Raw genomic sequence first — 18,126 nt, forward strand, 5'->3', positions numbered from 1 at the left:
GTCCTGTGGGCATTTCTGATTCTTCCTCCTCCTCTCCCTCTGATTCAGTTTTGTCTGCCTCCAATCTGGCTTTATGTATTCGTTCTACTTCTTTGCGGATCTTTCGGCACATAGCTACTATACATGTCTGTTTATCATGTTTTCCCTCTGATATATTCTGACCCCATCTGGTAAGTACTTGCATTTCATCCTGGTCTACCTCGGACCTATCTCTGTCTCTGATCAAGCAGTTTATGAAGAAACGTAACAGTAGTCTCTGTATATCCACTTTCTGGTATTCCATGGCTTCGTCAATACTGTCAGGGCCTTGCCCTGTTTGGACAAAGCGATATATATTGTCTAAATGTTTAATCATTCCTGGTAGTGTCGTTAAATACATTGAAGCTCATCGTATACGTAGTGATGATAGCAGCATTCTGTCATTTTTACCGGGCACTGGATCATATCTACAATCTACAAGATGTTCCTTAAACATGTCGGACGTTGCTATTTGGGGTGTACGTTGGTTTGCTAAATCTCTAAGAGACGATTTACTTCGTGATGGTGGCGTGGCAAAAATTGCTGCCGCACCTCCTGTCGCACCTTCGGAGGTGCTAGGCACGAAAGGATTTGTGGGATGTAAGGTAGAAACTGTGGATGCGGGAAAAGCGGTGGAAACAGATGGACCTATTGGAATATGCGGAGGAGTTTGTGGTTGCGGAGTTGGGGGCGGATAATCTCGGGGTTGAGCACCATCGACAGGTGGCGTGTGTGGTGGAACATTAACATATTCGGGAGCTACATCGTCTAAATAGGAGGAAAGGAAAATATCTTTTGCGGTCTTGGGATGTGTTTTAATCGGGAGTAATGGGGGTGGCAAATCTTTCGGTATTTCCGGGGTGGCCTTAGGTAAACCTTCGGCCAAAAGAGGATACATACCATTCATAAGAGTGTTTCGTTGTCTGTCTACTTGTTCTGTTTTTACTCGGATACCTTCCTCAACTAATACGTTTTCTCGGGCTTTATTTGAGTTCTCCCTACTTTTCTCTTCCAGTCTGAGCGCTTTCTCTGTGCGCCTATGCGATTCTTTACGCCATAGTTCAATGGCATCTTTCTGTGACTGTCTGGCTTTCTTTTTCCATAATTCTTCTTCTACTCTCATGATGCAATCTGCATCCCATGTCCCAGCTGCGGGCCATCTCTGACTTTCTGCTAGATCCTTGGTGTAGTCCACCCATAAGTCAAGATATAACACGGCATCTAGGCCATGTTTATGATACATAAAATACCCTGGAGTGTCCCTAGGTGGAATGGGAACAGCTTCTTCGAGTACTCCTTTTCTAGTTTTAATCTGTCTTAATTTTGAAAAGAACGGCATCTTTAAACCTTGCTACTTGATTCTTACTTGAACTGGACTTGAACACAATTAATACAATAAACACAATAATGAACACTCATTCATACCACAATTTTTAAACACATTAAAACATTTGACATTTAACATTTAACGAACAATGATATTAGGAGAAAACTAACTACTGACATAATACTAATACTAAATATTACTGAATTATATACAAAACATACTGCATATACTGCTAAACAGTACAGATACACTGCTAAAACAGTGCAGACCGGATCTGTGTACCCAAACCCGTCAGGACCGGCACAAACCAATGTGCACGTCTAAATGCCTCCCCAGCAACGGTACTCACCGGGTAGCACGGAACGGAAGGCCTCGGAACTGAACTGAACTGGACCGGACTGGACTCGACTCGACTCGGAACTTCGGAACCTGGTGGGCCTCTGTATACCTCGGATCTTGCTCTCTCAGCTAGGCTCTGGTCGGGATACTTCGCACTTCTCACCGCCTCGTCTGGGTGTTGATCGCAGCCTCAGTCACCCCCGCTTGGCCGGAGGGAGATACAGGAAATCCTGCGGGTACGCGTTTTTGTCCGTTCAGCTGTGGCAGGGGACCGGGCCTGCAACGCACCTCCGGCGCGTGAGATGAGAAAGTGTCCCTATTCGGGCGCCAATTTATGTGGTAAATATTTAAATTACCTGTACTATTTTTTATGCGGTAAAGTCTAGTAAGAATAACTCAGTCAAAATAAGAGGCAGAATCCGTGGTATTAGAGGTTCTGAAAAGGGCTTTATTCCTTACAAAGGAATTATGGTTCGAACCAGGCAATCTTATTCCATCACCACGAAGGTTCAGGAAGGGATAGGCAATACATTATTGACAAGTAACAATATATATATGAAAAGCATTGCATTAAGACAGATGCAGGAGGCGTAACAGCTGATAATACAGATAAGAATACACATACGTAATGAAAATGGGCGTAATAACAGGCGTATACTAGAAACGTCATTTAAAATGATGTCACAAGTGGGTGGATCCATAAGAGAATCCTGCAGTGTCAGCAGAAATATTTGGCAGAGATGCGCGCGCAGCCGCATGACGTGTGATTGACGTGCAACTAGAGGGTGAAGGGGAATTGACATTTAGCTCTACATGTGGAGACAGAAGTCTGGGGGGTCAGGTCAACCTAATCCCAAATCGTATCTAATATCTTTGTTTAAGGAACTGTTTTATCCAAAAGGAAAGGTCTCTCGGACGGAATCTATTCTATACTGACTGTTAGTGCATGTACAAGCGTCTATGTGTCTACATGAGATGCGAGGGGGCAGGAATCTTCCATGGTAACAGGGGCTATGAATTACTTGCATAAAGACAGCGAGGCCGAGCCTTTTGCTCGGTAGCTGGAAGGATGTTTACCTAAACTACTGGACAGGAATGCATTGGATGAGGAGCGGAGCAGATAACTTGAAGGCTGAATACAGTTTTTGGCAGGCAACAGGCCGCGTCAGGCACCGTCAGCCGCGCAGGGAGTAGGACAAAGTTCATGGATACGGATGCAGGTCCAGGCTGGAGCATTTCAGAGGCAGAAGCAGGAAAAGGCTTGATGACAGAATTCAGGGCCTACTCGCCTGAACTGTAAAACTAGAAAAGTGAACCATATAAAGTCGGTGCCCAATCATACTTAGGAATGGAATATTCGACTCATTCATGGCGGATCTGAAAGAGGACATGTTGACGTTGGACGCACATGTATTTGCGTCTTCATAGCTGGAACTGGAGGGAACATACATGTACTTGTAGCATGTACATGGAGCCGTTGGGGTCTAAGATAGGGGACACAATTGACCATAAAAATTCATATTTCCTCAGTCTTGAAGACCTAATGTGAATAAAACAAAATATACATAGTGGGCTGTGGTTCAAGCCTTTCTGTTATGATTGAATGGCTTTCTTGTCTGTTTCTCTTTCAAGCTATTGATTCAAAGTGGTTCCTCCCTATCCATGAGTTTTTCACAAACCCAAGATTCAAAGAGGACTCCAGTTGATGCGTGCGCATAAAATTGTTGGTTTTTTTTTACATATTTTCTTATATTTTAAGAAACCCCATTCAAAGGCTATCTTTGATGTAGGCATAAGAAAGTACTTTCAAATTCGGCAGCAGGGGCTGCACAGACATTCACGCTAGCAATCTGGAAGGGAAAAATGCATTGGCAAAATAAGAAGGGATCTAAGGTGAAACCTATTGGCTTTGCCAATGCTTTTTAATATATGATATTGCCTACCGTCAGCCTAGTGCCTTTACAAGCTTGTGCTTTTTAGCAGGGGATCGTCTGGAAGCGAAGGTGACAATTATAAATGACCATATAGAGGTTGAGGCCTGTGCAGGATGCAGCAATCCATAGCAAAAGTAAACTTGGAAATTGCAACATTTGATGGAACGAGTTGGGCAGATGTAATTCCTTAAAATCACAGCCCTAACAAGTGCCCTACACCAGACATCTATCCCGTCCTTAACGATTGCTCAAAGCCTGGTTGCACAGCCTTACAAAACAATTCAAATTGTTTGCAATTTTCACACCTCCTATATAAAATTTCCAGGCTTATTGGCTTTGCAATAGTTTAATCTTCAAAAGAGCAGTAACATTAAATTTGCCTCTTGAACAGTGCACATGCGTTGGAAAAAACAGTACCAAGTCATCAGTTTTGAAACAAAGATGATCTGTTATGTTATGTTAATAAGAGCTTGTAAAGCGCACGGTCTCCAGAAAGTTTCATGGCGCTAATTGTTGCAAGTGTCACGGCGGGGGAAGCTAAGCATAGGTCAGCGCAAAAAGCCAGGCTTTGAGGGCCTTTCTAAACCCCATCAAATTTTCCTGCATCCTGATGTCCAAAGGCAGAGAGTTCCAAAAACTAGGGGCGAGGTAGGAGAACCTGCACCCTCCTTGGCGTTTGAGTTTGATGGCTGGGATAGTTAGTAGCCTGAGGTGGGCAGACCGTAGACTACGGCGTGGGGTATGTTTCTCAATCAAGCTGCTGATAAATTTGGGACTCCTACAGTGCAAGGCCTTAAAAAGTAAGCATCCGGTCTTGAACGCTGCACGTTGGGCGATAGGTAGCTAGTGCAGTTTGGCCAGCAGGGGGCTGGCAGAATGCCATTTCGGTTACTTAAATATTAGTCTCGCTGCCTGGTTCTGTACTATTTGTAGGCGTTTGAGTAGGAACATAGGCAGACCGAGATAGATGGAGTTTGAGAAGTCAAGACGCAAGAGTACGAGGGCTATTACTGCCTGAATGAGGGCTGAGGGAGTAAGCAGATGGGCGATTTTTCTTATTTTCCTCAGTTGGAAGACACATGAGGAGACTACTGTACCCACTTCTCCTCTGAGCGAGAGATCGGAATTTAGAGTGACTCCTAGGCTTTTTACTGAAGGGGAGGGGGTCGGGGCGGTCCAAGGTCGGTAGGCCAGAAGTGAGGGCCCCACATGATCTCGCTTTTTCCCGGCAGGACTAATTCTGTCTTGCCGGGGTTGAGTTTAAGGTGGTTAAGATTCATCCATCGCTGGATGTGAAGCATAGTGGCTTGGAATTCCAGGGCAGAGTTCGGGCAATCCAGTGTAAAGATGAGTTGTAAGTCGTCTGCATAATTGAAGGTGGTTATCTTCCTATTTTTTAAGGAGTTGATGAGGGGTTTGTGATATAAATTAAATACGTGAGGGGAAAGGGACGAACCCTGGGGGACACCGCAGGAGGTGGCAATCCTAGGAGCGGTGAAAGGGCCGAGACAGACTGCCTGTGTTCTGCCTTCGAGGAATGACTTAATCCAATTATATGCAGGACCTTGTATGCCGGCCTGTTCGACATGGGACAAGAGGATGTTGTGGTCGACAGTCTCGAACGCGGCCGACAGATCCAGAAGTACGAGTGCCTGAGGAATGCCCTTGTCTGCGTTTGCTCGCAAGGTGTCCAATACAGCGAGGATGACCGTTTCAGTTGAATGGGCGGGGCGAAACACAGCTTGATTAGGTTCTAGGTGATCAGACTGTTCGATCAAGTTTGAGAGGGACCTAGCAACGTGGGCCTCGAGAATCTTGGCGAGAAAGGGGAGAAGGGAGATGGGGCGATAGTTGGAGGGATTCAGTGGGTCAGGCCCAGGTTTTTTTAGTAGCGGGACCACTATTGCGTTCTTGAAGGCAGTGGGAACCTTACCTTGGAGGAGAGATTCATTAAGGAAGGGGAGCACACTGTGAGAAAGGTTGGACAGGGCATCCTTTAGAATGTGTGGGGGGCAGCAGTCGTTGGGGGAGCCAGATTTGACTCGAACCAGGAGATCTGAGAGAGTCTGGGGGCATAAGGCAGGGAAATGATCCATAGTGATTGGATTGGTTGTTGAGATGTCCAGGTTATCCGCACAGAGGGTGGCAGGAATGCCGGCTTTGATAGTGGATATTTTATCCAAAAAGTAGGTGTTTAGAGAGTTACAGAAATCTTGAGTAGGTGGCTGGTCTGGATGGGTTCTATCTGTGTTGCAAAGGTCATTAACTATGGTGAAAATTTCTTTAGGTTTTTTATGGGCATTTAGTATTCTGGCTGAGAAATAGGTCGCTTTGGCTTCACGTATAGCTTTTTTGTAATCATTGCGGGCTAGGGAGAACTGAAGTTTGTCCTCCGTGGTGTATTTTAGCCTCCATTTTCTTTCTTTTTGCCGGAGCTCGAGCTTTTGTTTTTTTAACTCGATGGAGAACCACTTATGAGCATCTATGTGTCGAGTACGTGTGAATTTAGTGAGTGAGGCATGAGTAACGCAAGCCTTCAATAGCCATTCCGAGATCACAATGTCCATGGTATTAACGTCTGGGTTAAAGGTGGGTATGGACTTTGCTAAGGTGTCAGTGAATCCTAATTTATTGATGGACCTCCATTTTCTAGTCATGCCTCCACCGGTTAAGGAAGTCTTTGTTTTACGGTTGGTGGTATCCGTAAAGTTGATTAGATAATGGTCGGACCATATGCAAGGTGAGATAGTAGGCGCAGATAGTATGAGATTTGAGGACCAAATTTGGTCCAGGATGTGTCCATTTGCATGGGTGGGGGAGGATACGTGTTGAGCGAGGTTAAGGTTGGAGAGTAGTTCCGATAGTTCTGCAGCATGTGGCCCACCCAGGGTGTCATTGAACCAGTATTTCAAGTCGCCTATAAGCATGATGCTTGCATAATTTGTGACCAGGTTTGACATTTGTTCGCTTAAAGCAAGAGGGAAAGCAGGCATAGCTTGAAGGGGTCGGTAAATTAACACAAAAACGATAGAGCCAGTTGTGGCATCTAGTTTGATAACTACGTTCGCCACCTCCGGGAGGACCAGAGGAGTAAGAGCGGTGAAGACATGGTCTTTGTGGATGATGGCGGCGACTCCACCACCGTTTTTGCCCTGGGGTCGATTTGCAGCTAGGATGTAATATTCAGAGGGGAGTGCTGCTAGAATGTCTGGCGCAGAATCCTGGGTAAGCCAGGTCTCTGTGATCAGAAGGATATCTGGTTGATCTATAGAAAAAAATCTAGTGATGCGCAAACTGAAATCAACATCCTGTTGTTACTTGCTATTTGTCTTACATATTGTTGTGCAGGTACTGAACCTTGGTTTCTTTCATGTACTGAAATAGAAATGCATCTGAAGAATGCAATCTGTTTTTGTTCTTATACTGCTATAACTGCTAATGTCTAAAGTTGATAAAAGTAAAACAAATTGTTTAATCATCGAAAAAATTCTGATGAATATAGTAAGATTATTCTTCAGTATAATTCCTAATTGTCAAGCATATTTATTCTTCATAAAAGTGGTAGTGCTGCTTTCCTCGCTGTTAGTTTGATCTTAGTAATGGATGTTTTGGTTTTGGTCTAAAGAAGTGAAGAAATACAAAGCAGTTCGTTGCACAAAGGTGTAAGATATTTATTAGTTGTTCTGTCAACCTCTCATGGGGTGTCCAGGAGGCAGTTCGTGAGCTTGTTGTGGAAAGGATGATTGCTTTGTCAGAGAGGAGCATAACATTCAATGTTAGAAGATCTGTTAATTACAGTTGACCCCAGTGCTTAATTTGAGCCGGTGCTTTCCGTTGCTCGGCACCGGCACTTAATTTTCAACACCGGCGCTTGTGCGGTCTGCTACAAGGTGGCGCTGTCTTGGTGATTTAAAGATGACCACAAAAACAGTCAATTATTAATTCAATGTAGATTAAAAAATTACTATTTCCTGCGGCCCAAGCCATTCTTATAGCTGTGGGGCCTGAAATTGTCCGAAACCTCACACTTGTAGGAGTGTGATGGTTCAAGTTGTGTTGTTTCTGTCATTGGCAGCATGGCAGGGGCAATGTGTGGTGCAAGCTGCAATGGCCTCCTGACGAGAGCCGTGGCACTTTTCTTTTTACAAATTAAGCACTGGTCGACCCGTAGCTAGAGCTGCATTTTGATGAAAATATAACTGCTTACAATTATAGTTTCCCTCGTGATTTCCAAACACCATGGTATTTTGAGAACTCAAACATTTTGTAGATCATTTTGAATTAATAGTATTGAAAATATGACTTGTGGCCTGCATGATTGTGCCCCCTTCTTGTTTTAACTTTATCTTTAATTTTTAGTGAATTTTGGGGTCACTTGTATGGTTGTACTGCCCTTAAAATGTTTAGAATTGGGACTATGGCCAGGGCAGTGAACTAAATGTGTGTAATCCTGCTAAGCTCCTGAGTGGAAGTGGAAAAGGAGGATGTACCCGAATCCCCCATATACTGTAAAAAGAATTTGAGACTGGTGACAAAAATATACTGCCTCCCTCTCAGGCAGAAAGAATATGGCAGCCATGAGGATGGAGAAGCTGATTCACCAGGTAAGAAAAGGGAATTAATAATCCGAGGCTTGGAGTATTGTGACTGAGCCACGGGGATACTGTGACCCCTGATGCGAAACACCGTCAATTGGACTTCAGAGACCCCAAAATCAGGACCAAAATTGGGCACCCTGGCGAGACACCATGCCACAAGTGCTGGTGAATGGAGAGCGTTGACTTAGGTCTTCCAAAAGTGAACAATCAGGCACCATAAACCAGTGGTTAACCTTGTGAGGTGAGTAAAGTGGAGAATTCCATATGTGTAGGTCCACCCCATCACCCCTCCCCCAGGATTTGAGGAAAGGCAGATAAATTGTGTTTGTGAAGATTTGTATTTTTAGCAAGATAGGTGTAACATCTTTGGGGCTGCTTTTTCCCTTGTTTTCCTAAAAAATCATGAGTAGTGATGTTTTCAGAAACATGTTCATGCAAAAACAGGAAAAATCGCTCATGGTGAATTTCGCTAAAATAATTCATAATCTCATAATTTTAACTTTTAGCACACCTTCAGAAAACGTCTTTGGCTCTCTAAAGAAGTCCAGCAGACACAAATGTCCCTGTGGATTGCATAGAAACACATCATTGTAGGCGGCTATACACTGGACACAATCACGCCATTAAAAAAAGACTGACTGCTAGGCTCAACGCGTCTAACAAATAGAATAAAAAGGAGTTTATTTATTCATGGTTAGGGATTACCATTTCAAACAGAAAAGCTGTACAAAAGGCCTTCAAAAGTGCATAGCACTGTTAGCTGGTTTGATGGAGTACATAAACCGAAGCAAGTGATTTAGGTATTGTACAAAGGTGCCCTTGCGGGTCGGAGAAAAAGCGAAAACAAAAAACTTGCAAACATGCAGAGGAATACGAAATTACTTTCTCAACATTTCCATAACGAGGTAGCTAAGGCTAGGATCATGATGTACAGGACAGGGTCTTACAGCGCAGTAAGAAGAGGTACATGTGCATTACACCAGCTGCCACATTGGAGCAAGACACTCGATCTAGGGGGGATTTACAGCATCTACCACAAGGTAACTAATTAAGAAATCCTGAGAAATGTGTATTACTCTACGCCCAAATGAGCCATCATGTACTACACTCCTACTACCAACAGTCCAACCTTTGCAGATTAGGGAAACAAAGGGGTAAAGCTAAATAAATCCTTAACCCTACCAATCAAACACTACACTGCATGCAGGGATTACTTTCAAAGGGTCACTATAGGCATTGCAACCTTATAACTGCACCCCAAGACACAAGGCCAAATCTGAAATTCTGGAATCAGTAGGTACTGACTCCACTACTGATACCAAGAGCATATTCCAAAGTCCTAGACAGCTGTTGGCCAAAGGGGTAATTAAAATGCAAGCACTCAGATACAATATAAATGCATTAAATACTATAGACTAAGGGCCCACTGTAGTAGGCTCTACCACCCATTAAAGGTCTGCTCTGGCGTTAAAGCCCCGAGTCGAACTTGAGGGCCTTTAACAAGGGAGTGGGACTTTAATGGCTGGTAGAGCCCACTACGGAGATCTCTAAGGCTATTAGACCATTCTGCCACTAGAGGGCAGAATGTTCTAATTTGTAAAACAAAGACCTCACGGAGCCCTTGGGGGTTGAAATCCCCTCAGACTCTTCGAGGCCTTTGTTCACAGCTTCTGCTGTGAACAAACATTGGCACTTTGATGCTCTGGGCTTCTACAGCCATCAGAAGCCCGGAGCACTCCATTAGTTTCAATGGAGCGCTCAATATTCCAATGTTCTAAAATGCGGATAGAATTGAAGGGTAGAGCAACCAAGGCCAAAATATGATCTAGCAAGATGCACAGGGCAGGCTAAGGGAGGAATGTTCAAAGACCAGGATTGGTGGAGAATGACACTAAAGCTGGGGTTTATGTCGACAAGGCTCTACCATTGGTGCAATGAAGAAAAGAACAATGTCACTATAAATAGGTACAATTACCACAACATCAGGAACTGGGCAACAAAAAGCACACAAAATGACAATGCAGGGCTATGAAACTGAGGAACCTAGGAGTACCAGCAAGATTGGCCACAACAATATAGCTGTGACTGTGTGGTGAGAGGGGCAATAAATGGATTCTGGAATTCACCTACAGTAAACAACTATGTTAGGTTGTGCAATGGAGGTTGTGTCCGATGAATATAGTGGACGGTGGGATGCAGAAAGTTTGGCTGAAATGTCATGATTAATCCCTTGGGGAAGAAGAGAGTTTCATTTGATGGTGTCCCTCTGTATTTGGGACCCTCTTCCTTTTCCCATAAGTTGATTGATGAGGTTACATTTGTCCATGCTACCCAAGAGGTATCTTGCACTTGTCCTGCATTGCAAATATTGAACTATATTGCCCCGGAAGTCACGGTAAACTATGAACTCAATAAAAAACAGTGTAAAATTGCACCAAAATAATCAGCGAGACCTATGCCCCCCTCCACCATATGTCTGCAATTGTGTTGTATGGCAAAAGGACCTTCCATTCTTGTGGAATCTATAACTCTCCTTTACATCTCTATTGAAATAATGTACTTTTTTTTAGCCGAATGGCCACTAGACATGCTGCTGGAAAAAGGACAGGGGCATAGATGGGAAATTAGCCTTTTGCCTGAGTGCGACACACATACTAATACATGTCACCATATTGTCGTACCATTAGCAACATGTAAAGGTACTGGGATTGTATAAAGGCACAAGGTGCTGCATTCAGCTACAGAGTTAGTTTCCTTTTTTCCTTCCGCAGTTTGGAAGTTTCCAGAGGGGGACACCATAGGGTGAATTATTTCTGAAATTGCAGGGCACTCTGATAGACTTTGCCACTTTCCAAATAGGCTGTTGAAGGAAACTGGTTCTATGCAGCTCTCTTTAATTGGAGCCTTTCTTGTCAGCATAATATGGAGTTTGATAAGCTCATGAAGCTCTTGTGAAATAACATTGTGATTTCCTGTCCTGATAAAGGCTCAACTGGAGGTTCTATTGGAAACACGACCCATTAAGAGCCAGAAGCGGCCACTGGTACTGTGAAGTAGTGAGCGGTGGGAGGAGGAACACAAAAAAAGACACATCAAAAATAAGTAAAACTGCACTTACCTGCTCCAACGGTAGTCGCCTTCCTGCCGATCCTCCTGCCTATGTCAGGAACCTGGTGCACACTGTGCAGGCACCCAGCTCTCAATCCCAGCGCTGCTCACATGCTGGGAATGCTATTTTCACATGTGAGTACTGCTGGGATTGGTCTGAGCGCCTAGTTTCGGCACTCAGACATAGAGTGGGAGCCTGTGTTGGTTTCTCCACCCAGCAGTACAACACAGCTAGGTGGAGAAAAGCTAAGTGCGCATGACGGTTTAGCTGTCCCTATAGGGCCAACCAAACCATCATGCGCATTTAGCTGTGTCCACCACTCTTCCCTCCCCCCTGGTGCTGCAGTTTCAGTGTCACTGTCCTTGCCCCTCCCTCGACTCGGCAGGCAGGATGCAAAATAGAATGATACCAAAAACGTTTTATTATAATTTTATTTGTCCTTGCCTCTGCTGGCTTTCAGCAGGAGGGGCGACACTCCTATGCCAAAACGGAGGAGCCGCCACTGTTACGAGCTGAGCTTTCATGTGACTTCTGCCTGCCTACCCCCTTCTCTCTACTCAGGATGTGGCATTACGGCCAGAACTGTCGACTTTGTAACTGGGGAATCAGGTTTGAGTCTCGGCATCAGCTCAACATCCTGTGATTATGGGCAAATCACTTAATCTCCACATGCCTATAAACAATGAACATAACTGGTGCTAATGTAAAGTGCTTCAAGTTTGTGCTACAAAGAAAATGCAGAAAAATTCACATAGGTTTAAACAAAGCCTTAACATAAGGAAAGACAAAAAGATATCTATTCGCTGGCTGATTTGTAGAATGTGAAACCAGAATACCTGGATAAATCGCGGCTCCCCCGCGATCTTAGCAAACATTTTATTTCACCAAAAGTCATTTTTCTTGATCATTGCGTATGAGAGCATTTTCAAATATGTGAGTTCAGAATACCAGTTATACAAAAACCAATTGTGCCTAATTTAATAGACTATAATGTTGCTCTATAATAATCTGAGCCAAGTAGAGATCTGACATGACAACTGTCTTACCTTCTTAATACGCTAATGGTTCATGTTTAAAAACTATCACTTTTAATAGGTACTTCTCAGTGCAGTGCCGTAATGTGACATATTAATGTCAAAGCTTTCAAATGTTGAATAAATGTTGAATATTGAGGAGGCTTTATCATATTTTACATGACGTTTGTTGTATGTTTTACATAGCAAACATTTTCAGAGCTTCGGCTGTAAGATCTGAGCAAGATCCTAGGCTCAGCTCTAGCTCGGCTCTACCTGTTAATTTGTCTCTAAACATCCAAAAATGCCAATATTTCACAACATGAGTCATAAAATTCAAAAATTATGAGACACACCATAAAACAAATATATTTCAAGCAAAGGTATTTAAAACACTGAGGCACTTTGAATAATCTGCTGCATGCGGCTAATCATCAATTATAAAATACATTCTAGATCCAATATAATTCACTTTCCAATACATTATCGTGTATTGTAGTTTTATGGGAATGAAAAGCAATTCCCTAAGGTACAACTTTATAGAGACATAAATAGTTAGTGAGAAACTAAATCACTTTATTGTGCGGGGCCCTGTCCTCCAAATTAGTTACTAGCATGACAAGTGTCCTGGACAGCTGTACGCTGGCCACCCAGTTTGGGGAGAAATGCAATTGTCTCTGGGTTATTCAATTCACTGCACACCCTGACTATATGTTTGATCAGTTCAGTTGTGCTCCTGCATAATCTGCAGACTCCTGCCTCTCTACTTATGCCCAACCAGGCTTCAGTGAAAACCAAAGCGCTGGGGTCCGCCCTAAAGATAGATTGATGCCAATCTGGGTATGCGCTGAAATCACTGTTCTAGGCAGACCTCAATGATAATCCAAGTCTGATTGCTTCAAGAGCAATACATTTGTGCAGCAACAACACCTTCCTTTAAATGCGGGCTTCTGGCTTGTCCTGACCAACTTAGCATCCGGGCAACCAGATGTCTTCACCATATACAGACAGCAAATTATAGCCACATGTGGGTAAAAGAATGCCAGGGCAGGAAGTTATATGTAATCAATCAATCAATCAATCAATCAGGGTTTGTAAAGTGCACTACTCACCCATGAGGGTCTCAAGGTACTGTAATCACTCTTGATTCTGGTTAAGTTTCCACGCCAGGGCAATGAGTGAGTGCTTCCTACAGTCAAACACCCCCCCTACTTAAGTTTGACTCAAATAGAAGAACCACGTATTTATGCATGTTTATGATTTTTTTACGTGTCTTATGACATCAAATGTTTGTAGCCATTGAATGAGAACCTTTGTTTCTCATGCATTTATTTTCAGATGATTTCTCTTTGGCTGCAAGCCTAAGAATTCGCCTCTTTGGTAACCCTTGTGGTGTCCATATCATCTTCATAGAAGAAGGAATCAATGTGGCCACCCATAGCTTAGTGGCGTGGGGGAGATTAGAAACCGATGCTATGTCTCTTATTCAAATCGAAATGACATCATGTGCAAATTCTACTAGGAAATTTGTATGGGAAACAGCACATAGTTTTCCTGCTGAGAATGGTGGAGAATTTTCAGTCTTACCTTATTGTCCTCATTACAAGCTGTGGACTTTGGAGTGGTGTGTTCATACTGCACCTCTTAAATACCACTCCATAGAGGTACACTTTGCAAACTGTAGGCTCACCGAGGAGCAAAATATTGACCGTTCTACACTATACAGTAGAATTTTCTGGATTAAGTACTGAGAGCCCAATTGAAAAAGTCTAGAGTTGATGAAAGGAAATTTGCCCTTGTCAAATAAGGCTTTTTGGGCACCTAAGTAAAATTTTGTGGCTTAATACCTTTGTAAAACAGGATAATACTTTTTGATTTGCATATGGCAACAAGCCCCACATTCCATGTGGGAGGCTTTTTTGCAAGTCTATAAAAAATTAAACAATTGGATTTTGGTTCAGCAGTTCTTTGTCTTCTGGATGTTGTCGATCTCTGTATGGATTTAGTCCAGATCTGTTTGTTAGCTCTAAGAGCCTCAAAGACGGTGTATGTTGAGCATAATAATAATAATAATAATAATAGTAATGATAATAATAATAACGATAATAATAATACAATCTCTATGAATGACTTCGTGTTGATATAACTGGTTGATATATATGATCGCTCTAAAGGTGGGATGAAGGACTTGCTCAACCTAAATTAAGCCCTATCAGCATTTTCTGGGTACTTCAAATGTGACTCCACAGGACTGTTTCAGGAGCTCTGTAACTGGAACTAACAATGATACCCGCTTATCAAATATGAGAGATGCCATTGACGGAGAGATTTCCCTCCACTCCCAGTACAGATTGATCAGCATCAGTATCGCCAGTGATTATGAATTTTGCTTTGGCTGTCAATGCTTGGCGTGTTACTTACAGACATGGATACAGTGTGCACAAAGGATTTCAGATTTCATGGTACACCGAAAACAGAAAAAGTCCAATAAGGTTGTTCAAAGTTCCTATATCTTATTCATTTTGCTTCCAAGAATATATTCTTTATCGTTCAGGAGAATTACCATTCCGCTAAGGCATTTCATATGAAAAACAAACTTCTTCAGGGCGTAATAATTCAACATAATAATAATAATATCCACATTTGTAAAGCGCGAACAATCACCCGTAGGGGTCTCTAGGCGCTGGGGGCCATTGGGAAGATTAAGCAAGCTATTGCCCAGAGTCACATGGTGCTGGGTTAATCTGCCACCGGCGCCGGCGATCGAACCGTGATCCCCAGATTCCGGAGTTAGTCGGGCTGGCCGTGGCGCCACACCTCTTCCCTGATGAAGATAATACGTTTTCCTCACAAATCTAATAGGAAAAAAGTATATTAAGTATGGTCACGTTTCATGATTACTTTCCATTGTGTTAGATTCTTCTTGTCAAAGCCAACGCTTCTTTGTTTTGGTAATTCATCAGTCTAATCCACGTATTCAGGATTGGCTGTACCCCATGTTGACACCAGGATCAGTGTTCCACCTTATGACAGATACTCTGCGTTTAAGCTTACATTCTGCAGCACACATAGAAAGAGGAATATGCCTCTTAGGGTTGTTTTGTGCAGGAAGCAATACCTTCCCGTACAACAAACGCAATTGCCTTTGATAGTCAAAGACCTCTCCAGCTCTCTGCTGATGTCATAGTGCACCACTTGTCAGGTCTGATGAAGATCTGGTTAGCTATCATGAAGGTCTCTCAGCAAGCGGAACTGGGAGACAGCCGAAGTGCACTATAGCTTGGCATTTCTGTTCTCCCTCGTTCACGCAATGCCACTCCGCAAGTTGCCTTTCTACATTGTGTTGCATGAAAGAAAAGTAAATGTGCCACTGAATTTGCTTTTCAATGCTGGCAATCACAAATCCTAGCACTTCTGACTTCATTACATGTACATGTAATAAAGTCAGAAGACTGCACACCTTAAGGAAGAGCCTCAAGACCTGGCTTTTCGGCTGATCCAGAGCTGTACTGCATTCAGCATTAAGAATGCTTGTGCGTGATGGAGATGACTTGTGTCCACGCCCTAGCAGCGGTGCAGGAAAGTGTGAAAGTCAACTCCAGCTCACAAGACAGCCCGGAGTAAAGGATGCAAAGGGGGAATGGCTAGCATCTGCCATTCTTATAGAAAGACCTCCAACAGTCTGAACTTAACACAACAAACCAACTAGCTTTTTATGCAGAATTTCATTAAATTTTTATAAACAAAATACGATGTTGGTGGTGGACCGTTGCAAAAAAAGATATCTGTTTTTCATGAAATATGGCACATTTAACCCTGTTTCTCGGCCAGTGGCTATGTAATGGGAGATATCTGCTACAGTGTTCACAAGAGGTAGGTGAGCTCTGCAGACCACATCCACAACAGCCCTATGTCTCTTAGCCACAGGGATCCCGATCCATGATGGGAGCAGATGGCAGCAGAGTAAAATAAATGCATGAGTTCTCATGTGAAAAGAAGAGGCTATGCAGTGCATGCATACATGCGCAATCCTCCATGGTTTGTCTTTGAGTCAGAAAAGTAGCCAATGGTACTTTTATCAAGAGACTTTTCTGTAGAGCGTCTTCCACCCATTCTTTCACCCATCCACCCTTTCAGCCATCCTTTGATCCACCGACTCATCCTTTAACCCATCCACCTTTTACCCGACCTTTCACCCAACCACACAACCATTCACCCATCGTTTCACCAACCACACATCCTTTCACTTGTGGATCCTTTCTCCAACCAATGCATGCTTTCACCCATGCAGCCCTTCACCTATCCTTTCACCCATCAACCATTTCCCTCTTCCTTTCTTTTAACCTTCCAACTGTTTTTCCCTTTTCTATCACCCCATGTTTCTTTAGCATTAAATATGAGATCCTAATCTGCTGACTTACAGACAGAAAGGCCCATAAAGTACTTTACCCCTCTGCTACAGCAGGGGATCATCAACACCCTGAAAACCAGCCCTTTGGGAATGTGGAGCAGATTCATGTTTTGTGTCACAGAATAGTGCCAAATTGTGTCCCTTTGTAAACAATAATTAACTACCATCATGTTCTGCAAACCTATTTTCCAATTTCTTGGCCCTTGCAAAAGTGCTGCCCAGTTTTCACCCAGACCTTACCAGTGGATCTTCAGCCAATGCAGTTGCCTTTGATAGCCACAGACCTCCCTGCTGATGTCACAGTGCACCACTTGTCAGGTCTGAGGAAGAGTCGGTTGGCTATCATGAAGGTCTCTCAGCAAGTGGATCCACTACAGTGGTCAAACCCCAGAGTTGACTGATTTGACTCATTACATTGGTCACTCGGAACTTGCAGCAAAGCATTTTCAATATGCAAGTCGGTGTCAGTAAGGAATTCCGATGTGACCAATTGGAGCGTGGCCAAGATGTTTCGGATTGAATCAGGCTGGCTCCTGCACACTCAAAGACTGGGTCTTCAACAGGGCTGTAATCATGTTCCCGATTGTTGTGCTATTTAGCTGGGGAAATAGGTGATGCCTGGAAGCATAAAGCGGTCAAAAACATGCAGCCTAAAAAGAACAACACATGTCAGCAAAGCACAGCTCAGCCCATTTGTGTGCTCACTTTGGGACCCTATAAGAAAGAGAAGAAATTCCAAAAATGAGTTAGTCTAACCTGCAATGTGTGACACTTCACAGGGCGAAAGTACTTCCTGTTTGAGGGTTGGCACTATTCCCATGATGGTCTTTCATGGAGTCACATATGCCAGACCAGTCACCGTGTATTGGGCAGCTGATTTTCTACAATGGCTGGCAGATTTAACCTGGAACTTGGCAGATTTAAAGGAGGGGCCTGAGAGGTCTCCTCTGGTGGCAAAGACACCACCTAGCTGGCACCTAATCAAGAAGTTATACCACCAGATGCGTAAATCAGGAATACAAAGATTTTTGATTGATTGTTTTCACCACCAAATCAGCTGCTTAGTTTTTTTTTGTTACCTTAACTTGGTTTTAAACGAAATTGTTATCTGCTTTTAAGAAATCAGCAGATTTACAAAACGCAACAGAGAAAGGCAGTAAATATTTTTTTCCTATTCCTATCTATTTTTCCTTCCAGCCGCTGCCCCTCACAATTGTTTTTACTCGGCTAATGCATCCGAAATTGACATTAACTGCTTGTAGCAGGATTGCATGCATAATGGCGGCTCCCCTGCAGCACAGACATATTTATTCCACAATTTTAAGCCTTAACAACGCGAAATTGATGTAATCCCCTCCCTGCCAGAGGGCAACAACT

The 18,126-nt window shown here is 43.3% G+C and overlaps 1 protein-coding gene across 2 annotated transcripts in view; it reads left to right on the forward strand.

The window, feature by feature from the left end:
* The window catches only part of BRINP3 (BMP/retinoic acid inducible neural specific 3), an 845,680-nt gene that overhangs the window by 636,831 nt on the left and 190,723 nt on the right, over positions 1–18,126 (forward strand). The gene's annotated exons all lie outside the window — the stretch shown is intronic.

The sequence above is a fragment of the Triturus cristatus genome, chromosome 4_1 (genome assembly GCF_964204655.1).
Source record: "Triturus cristatus chromosome 4_1, aTriCri1.1, whole genome shotgun sequence".
Classification (NCBI taxonomy): domain Eukaryota; kingdom Metazoa; phylum Chordata; class Amphibia; order Caudata; family Salamandridae; genus Triturus; species Triturus cristatus.